At 37.9% G+C, this 8,028-nt stretch overlaps 1 protein-coding gene across 1 annotated transcript in view; it reads left to right on the forward strand.

The window, feature by feature from the left end:
- The window catches only part of RBM44 (RNA binding motif protein 44), a 46,644-nt gene extending 39,509 nt beyond the window's left edge, over positions 1 to 7,135 (forward strand). The window contains exon 16 of the mRNA XM_043578321.1: positions 6,649 to 7,135. The gene's annotated coding sequence lies outside the window, so the exon portion shown is untranslated. The remainder of the gene's footprint in view (positions 1 to 6,648) is intronic.
- The last annotated feature ends 893 nt before the right edge of the window (positions 7,136 to 8,028 follow it).

An 8,028-nucleotide genomic window follows, 5' to 3' on the forward strand; every position in this document is an offset into this window, starting at 1 on the left:
GTAGATTGCTTTGGGTAGTATCAACATTTTTATTTGTTCTTCCTATCCAGGAGCATGGAATCTTTTTCCATTTGTGTGTGTGTGTGTGTGTGTGTGTGTGTGTGTGTGTGTGTGTTTTCTTCAATTTCTTTCATAAGCTTTCTATAGTTTTCAGTGTATAGATTTTTCACCTCTTTAGTTAGATTTATTCCTAGGTATTTTATGGGTTTTGCTGCAATTGTAAATGGGATCAATTCCTTGGTTTCTCTTTCTTTTGCTTCATTTTTGGTGTATACGAATGCAACTGATTTCTGTGCATTGATTTTATATCCTGCAACTTTGCTGAATTCATGAATCAGTTCTAGAAGTTTGTTAGTGGAATCTTTTGGGTTTTCCACATAGAGTATCATGTCATCTGTGAAGAGTGAAAGTTTGACCTCCTCCTGGCCGATCTGGATGCCTTTTATTTCTTTGTGTTGTCTGATTGCTGAGGCTAAGACTTCCAATACTATGTTGAATAACAGTGGCGAGAATGGACATCCCTGTCTTGTCCCTGACCTTAGGGGGAAAGCTCTCAGTTTTTCCCCATTGAGGATGATATTAGTGTTGGGTCTTTCGTATTTGGCTTTTATGATCTTGAGGTATGATCCTTCTATCCCTACTTTCTTGAGGGTTTTTATCAAGAAAGGATGCTGTATTTTGTCAAATGCTTTTTCTGCATCTATGGAGAGGATCATATGGCTCTTGTCCTTTCTTTTATTGATGTGATGAATCACATTGATTGTTTTGTGGGTATTGAACCAGCCCTGAATCCCAGGTATAAATCCCATTTGGTGGTGGTAAATAATTTTTTTAATGTATTATTGGATCTGGCTGGCTAATATCTTGTTGAGGATTTTTGTATCCATGTTCACCAGAGAAATTGGTCCATAGTTCTCCTTTTTAGTGGGGTCTCTGTCTGGTTTTGGAATCTGGCCCTGGACTCATGTTTTGGGGGAAATTTTTGATTACTAATTCGATTTCTTTACTGGTTATGGGTCTGTTCAAATTTTCTATTTCTTCCTGTTTCAGTTTTGGTAGTGTATATGTTTCCAGAAATTTGTCCATTTCTTCCAGATTACCCATTTTATTGGCATATAATTGCTCGTAATATTCTCTTATTATTGTTTTTATTTCTGCTGTGTTGGTTGTGATCTCTCCTCTTCTTGATTTTATTTATTTGGGTCCTTTCCTTTTTCTTTTTTATCAAACTGGCTCGTGGTTTATCAATTTTGTTAATTCTTTCAAAGAAGCAGCTTCTGGTTTCATTGATCTGTTCTACTGTTTTTTGGTTTCAATAGCATTAATTTCTGCTCTAATCTTTATTATTTCCTATCTCCTGCTGGTTTTGGGTTTTATTTGTTGTTCTTTTTCCAGCTCTTTAAGGCATAAGGTCAGGTTGTGTATCTGAGATCTTTCTTCAGAAGGAAAGTGATTTTAGATGAAAGGTCAGAGGTGCAGGAGAAATGAAGATCAAAATGTGGTATATATCAATTAGTATTGACTGTATAAAGCAAGAATAATGGTATTTTATAGGGTCCAATATAAATGTAGGACAGTAGTAAATCAGTTGAAAGGGGATTAGGTACTGTTACTAGTCTAAACTCCTTGTAGGTTGGGAAGAGGGTAAAATGTACGACATTGAGGGTCCCCAGTACTGCCCCACCCTCCCAGGTTCGGTGATTGACTTGGAGAATTCACGTGACTCAGCGTATAGTTGTACTCACGGCTATGATTTGACGGCAAAATCCACAAAGGGAAAAGCCACGTAAGGTGATGTCCAGAAGGCACCAGGCATAAGCTTCCAAGAGTCCTTTCCCAGTGGGGTCACACAAGATGTGCTTGTTTCCTCCAGGAACGGCTTGTGACAGCACATATGAAATGTTGTCCACCAAGAAATCTCATTAGAGAATCTGGGCCCAATACTTTTATTGGTGACGAGTCACATAGGATCCACTGCCTAGCACATACCAAAGTTTCAGACTCTCAGAAGGAAAGCAGCTGTTCAGCATAAACCACATTATTTTTACAGTTTTAGTACAGTGAGCCACTCTTACCACTTCTGGCATTGCTGGGAATCCTTCCAAAACCCAAGTTCCTAGAAAGTAGCCAAGGGCCAGCCTTGCAAGCAGACCTTCCTGAGGAGAACAGTCCTCGTCCTGCTCTACTAACTCTCCTTTTACGTGTGTACCGGTAGACACCAGACTGAGAAGTAGAGGATGCATGTTGTAACCTTCGGTGTAATCACTAAAAGAATAATTTTTAAAAGCATGCACAAAATGAAATTGGAGTCTTCCCTTACACCCTGTACAAAAACGAACTCAAAATGGATCAAAGACCTAAGCATACAAGCTAAAACTATACAACTCTTAGAAGAAAACCGAGGAAAAGCTTCAGGACACTGGATTTGGCAATGATTTCTTGGATATGAAAAGACAGATAAATTAGACTTCATCAAAATTAAAAATGTGCATCAAAGGATACTCTCAACAGAGGCAGTCCACAAAATGAGAGAAAGTATTTGTAAATCATTTATCTGATAAGGTCGGTATCCAAAATATGTAAAGAACATCTACAACTCAACAACAGTAAAAAAATAAATAAATAAATACAATTTTTAAATGGGCAAAGGATTTGAATAGACATTTCTCCAAAGAAGATATGTAAATGGCCAATAAGCACATGAAAATATGCTCATTATCACTAATCATTAGGAAAATGCAATAAAAACCACAGTGACATAGCACTTCACTTCCATTTGGATGGTTATTATCAAAAACAGAAAATGACAAGTGTTGGCGGGGTAAAATTGGAAACTCTGTGCATTGCTGGTGGGAATAGTGCAGCCACTATGGAAAATGGGTACTGCAGTATTTCAAAAACATTAAACATAGAATTACCACGTGATCTAGAAGTTCTACTTCTGGGTAACTGGAAGAACCGAAAGCAGGGACACAAATGTTAAGTTGTGCACCACGTTCAAAGTAGCATTATTCATAAGAGCTACAAGATGGGAGCCACCCAAACACCCATCAGTGGATGAACAGATACAAAATGTGATCTACACACACAATGGAATCTTACTCAGCCTGGAAAAGGAATGAAACTCTAACCCGTGGTGCAGCATGGGTGAACCTCGAAGACTGTGATAAGTGAGATGAGCCAGTCACAAGAGGACAAGTCCCGTAGGACTCCACTTATACGAGGTACCTAGAGAGTCAAATTCATAGTGATGGTTGTCAGGCTGGGGGAGGGAAGGAGGGGTGTAGCTGTTTAATGGGTAAGAGTCTGTGTGGGAAGATGAAAAAGTGCTGGAGATGGATGATGGCAGCGGCCGCAGAGCAGTGTGAATATCCTGAGTACCTAGAACTGTACATTTAAACATGGCAGCTCTTGTGTTCTGTGTTAACCACAATGCTAACATAGGGGGTATGGATTGATAAAAGTTTTTTTAGCCTACAAAAGTAGGTAAGAGTAAAAGGACATAGAGAATAGGCAGGAGAAATAGGACGTATTTAGTAAGATGATGAAAACTCAGTTATGTCAGTAATTAAACATGAACGTGAATGAACAAAATACTCCTTTGAAAGACTCAGATTGTCAGAGTGGCTGGGCCACTCAAGTCGGTTGGGCGTCCGACTCCGGCTCAGGTCATGATCTTGGGTTCGTGAGTTCGAGCCCCGCATTGGGCTCTGTGCTGACAACTCAGAGCCTGGAGCCTGCTTCAGATTCTGTGTCTCCCTCTCTCTCTGCCCCTCCCCTACTCTCTGTCTCTCGCTCTCTCTCTCTCTCTCTCTCTCAAAGATAAATAAACATTTAAAAAAACCCACCTATACAGTATCTCTAGAAACACATCTTAAAAACATTAGGATATCAGAAGATAAAAGGATGGAGAAAAGAACCACACTATAGTAACGTTAGACAGAATAGACTCTGGATCATATGGTAATTTCAGTAAAATTGCTGAAGAATAAATATTTGATTAACCAGGAATAAATAACAGTTTGAAATTTCTATGCATCTAGTAAAACACCTTAAAATATAAAGCAAATATTTCTAGAACTATCAGGAGAAATTGGCAAGCTTTACAATTATAATGGGAGATTTAAAAATACCTCTCAGAAGAAACAAAAAAGTCAGTAATAGTATAGAAGGTTTGAATAATCCAAGTAACCAAGTCAACCTATTGGACATTATGTAGAACGTAATGCACATGATAATTGCAAAGTCAAGTCTCTTCAGGGCTTCGAAACATTTACATGGTTTGGCCATGCGCTAGACCATAAAGTAAGTGCCAGTAAATACCAGGGACTGAAAGAGAGTGTGCTCTCTGGCTACAATTCAGATAACCAGAAATCAGCAATGGAAAGATACATAGGAAATTCCTGTGTTTGGAAATAAACGTCTGAATAAACAGTGAGTGAAAGAAGAAATCATATAATGAAAACTAGAAGGTAGGTTTCAGTTAAGGAATGATAATGAAAACCCTCCACATCAAAACTTGAGGGATGCTGTTTAGAGCTTTGTAAACTTAAATGGATAGCCTTAAGTTCCTATGTCATAAAAATGAAACAAAATTAATGAGCAGTTAATTAATGCAAGTTAGAAGAAAAAAAGTAATCCAAAAGAAGTACAAGAAGTGTGGAAACTACTGAAATAACAAATATACAATAAGAAGGATCAACAAAGCCAAAAGATTCTTGAAGAAATAGAATAAAGTTGATAAACCCCTGATGAAACTGACAAAGCGAAAAAAGTGAGAAGACATAAGATAAAGAACAGTTTTCAGAAAGGAAATATCACTACAAATCTTACAGTCATTGAAAAGGTGAGAGGACATTGCTAATGACTTCAATACAAATTTTTGATTAAATGAGCAACTTCCTAGGACAATTCAACTTAACAAAAACAGACTCTAGAAGATACAGAAAGTCTCAGTCGTTTTTGTATTTATTAAAGAAATTGAATCATAAACTCTTCCCACAAAATAAAATCTAGGCTCAGATGGCTATATTAATGAATTCCTCAAACATTTAAAAGAAATTAGGAGGAATACCAGTTTTAAGTTTTCCAGAGAAGTGAGTATAGTCATGAGACCGAAACCAGACCAATGACGTTACAAGAATGGAAAATTACAGACCAATCTCATGAACATGGATGCAAAAATTATTTTAGAGATATTAGCAGACTGAGTCTGACAATTTGTAGAAAGAATAATAGCTTATGGCCAAAGTGACCTTATTAACCAGGAATGAAAGTTTCATTTAACATTTGAAAATCAGTATAATTTACTATATGAATAGGACAATGGAGAAAAATTATCTTATTCTTTCAGCAGATGCAGAAGCAGTTGATAAAATTCACCACTCATGTGATAAAATTCTGAACAAACGAGAAGTAGAATGTCAGATCTTTTCTTCTTCTTGAGAACTCTCATGATCTTGAGATTTTATTGTACTTGGAAACTAACAACTTGCCACAATTTCATTAATGCTGGCAAAAGACATGAGCCTCCTGGGACAGAGACAAAAGAGGTTTTTCCCACAGCAATAGCAGTAGCCAAGGATGTTATTTTCTTGCCTAGTTCTTTGAGCCTCAGTTCTCATAAAGCAACCCAAGGCCCGGTGATGCCTCACATACAGTGAGTTACATTACAGGAAGAACCCCGAGCTTAGGGAACCCAGATATTTTATTATGGGCTACAGGCAAACCTGCCAGACCTTTGTCATGGAGGGAGACGTCTTTGTTATGCTGGACATGTTCGTCTTAAAAGTAATAATTTTCATATAGGTGTTCATCACTAAACCGGCTTGTGGATCTACCTTTATGACACTAGCTGAGATGCTTCATAGCGAATAGGTTTAACATCTCACTTAAGTGATCTGTTCAAGACATGGCCACATCTTTACCACGAGGACAATCTGGTTTTCTCTGTTAAGTGGCCCATTTCTGCTTTGATGTAGTAGTAGAGTTTAGTGATGATAGAATTTAATGGTAAATGAGTGGTTTTGATATTCTTTTTTATAATAAATGAATTTAGTGTCGGTAACTGGTTTAGTAGTAGAGTGTACTGATAAGTAGCTACAGTAGTGCCCCCTTATCTGCAGGAATTACCTTCCAGGATCCTAGTGGATGCCTGAAACCACACACAGTACCAAACCCTACACGTGTACTGTGTTTTTTCCTATTCATACGGACCTATGATAAAGTTTACTCTGCATTAGGCACAGAAAGAGATTAACAACAATCTAATAAAACAATTATAACAGTATGGTGTAATGAAGGTTATATGAATGTGGTCCTCCTCTCAAATTATCTTACCCTGTACCTAGTCTTCTTGTGATGACAAGACGGTAAAATGCCCATGTGATGAGATGGAGGGAGGTGAGTGACCTAGGCACTGGGACGTAGCATGAGGCTGCCACTGACCTGGCAGTGCTTCAGGAGCATCCTCTGCTCCTGGCCCGTGGTTGACCACACTTGACCACTGGTAATGAAACCTCAGGAAGTGAGACTGCAGATTGGGGGGGGGGGGGGGCGGGTACTGTCTGTACTGCTCTGGAATATCGGATTTGGCGTAATCCATATGTTTTATTGTTTATTTCTCCCTTCTTTTCTTGCCCTATATAGAATTTCCTTGGAAAGCAGGAGTTCCCTCCTACAGAGAATGTTCTACAACACTTAGGAAAAACACTGTGGTAGTGGCAAGACTGTGGGATTAAATAGGCTCAGTAAGTGGATTTCGCTGTGTAATAATATCCTACTTTACAGCCTTCCCTTAAAATCTAGCAGCTGTTGTTGCTACAATATTAAGGTCTTCTCTGTATTAAAAAGAAAATTTTTAATGTTCGTAAACTTTATATTTCAACTTGTTACTTAGAGACTTCAAGCTACACATTTTGGATTAGAAAAAATGGTCATGTCTATTTTAAAAACCTTTGTTAAATCATTTTTTTTTAAACAGTGACCAAGAGAAGATTTATTGTTTTCAGAGTCCGTTAAACGATGTCTGTACATGAAAAATATACTTCACCTGAAATTCTTAGTTCTAGTTTTTAGTTTAAGACTTATATTGGACCACAGGATAACAGTTAAATAAACTGAATTTGAATTTGTAGATATATAGAATGTGTCTCTTTTTCAGCTTCCAAGGTAATTAAATTAATGGCGTGATCCATTTAATGTGGTTTTGACTTTAGTGTGAAACATTTAGATGTATTTTCCCCATTTTCACGAGGAGGAGTGAGCGCACATGCACTTGGCAAAGCACTGAAGTAGTGGCCGCAGTGCTCATCTTTGTTTTGCCCCAGGTTCTGGTACACGTGGTTAAAGTGTGAATTGCGGCAGTGTTCAAAGCCTAATGTTATGCCTTGTCTGATAACTTGGACATCTCTTTGGTTGATTACTTTTTAAAGTTGCAGTTTTACCAGTATTAAAACGAACATTTAAATATGCACTCTCTTCTTCAAATGTGTAAAATGTTTAGAGTGTTCAATAGTTGGTATCCTTGATTAAAAGTCACTCATTTAACATTTATACTTGACATATTTGTAGTTAATAAAGGCAGAACCTACAGTACCACTGTAAATTTAATACTTTCTGCAGGTTTGATGGCATTTTCCACGTGCGAATTAGCTTACCAGTGTAGTGTCTGTGTGGAATACACATGGATGGGAAGGCTGACCATCAAGCTACTGGATTTCAAAATTCTTGTCTTTTAAGGGATTTGGGGTTTATTCCGTATAGTAATTTGTCTCCAGGTATCACCAGATCATCCCAAATGTCTAGCAGGAATTAGGTTTCAGAATGTAAAAAAAAAAAAAAAAAAAAAAAAAAAAAAACTTAAAAGGTTTCTTTTTTTCAAAGTTTATTTATTTTTGGGACAGAGAGAGACAGAGCATGAACGGGGGAGGGGCAGAGAGAGAGGGAGACACAGAACCAGAAACAGGCTCCAGGCTCTGAGCCATCAGCCCAGAGCCTGACGCGGGGCTCGAACTCGCAGAGGGCGAG

Source organism: Prionailurus bengalensis, chromosome C1 (assembly GCF_016509475.1).
Source record: "Prionailurus bengalensis isolate Pbe53 chromosome C1, Fcat_Pben_1.1_paternal_pri, whole genome shotgun sequence".
Classification (NCBI taxonomy): domain Eukaryota; kingdom Metazoa; phylum Chordata; class Mammalia; order Carnivora; family Felidae; genus Prionailurus; species Prionailurus bengalensis.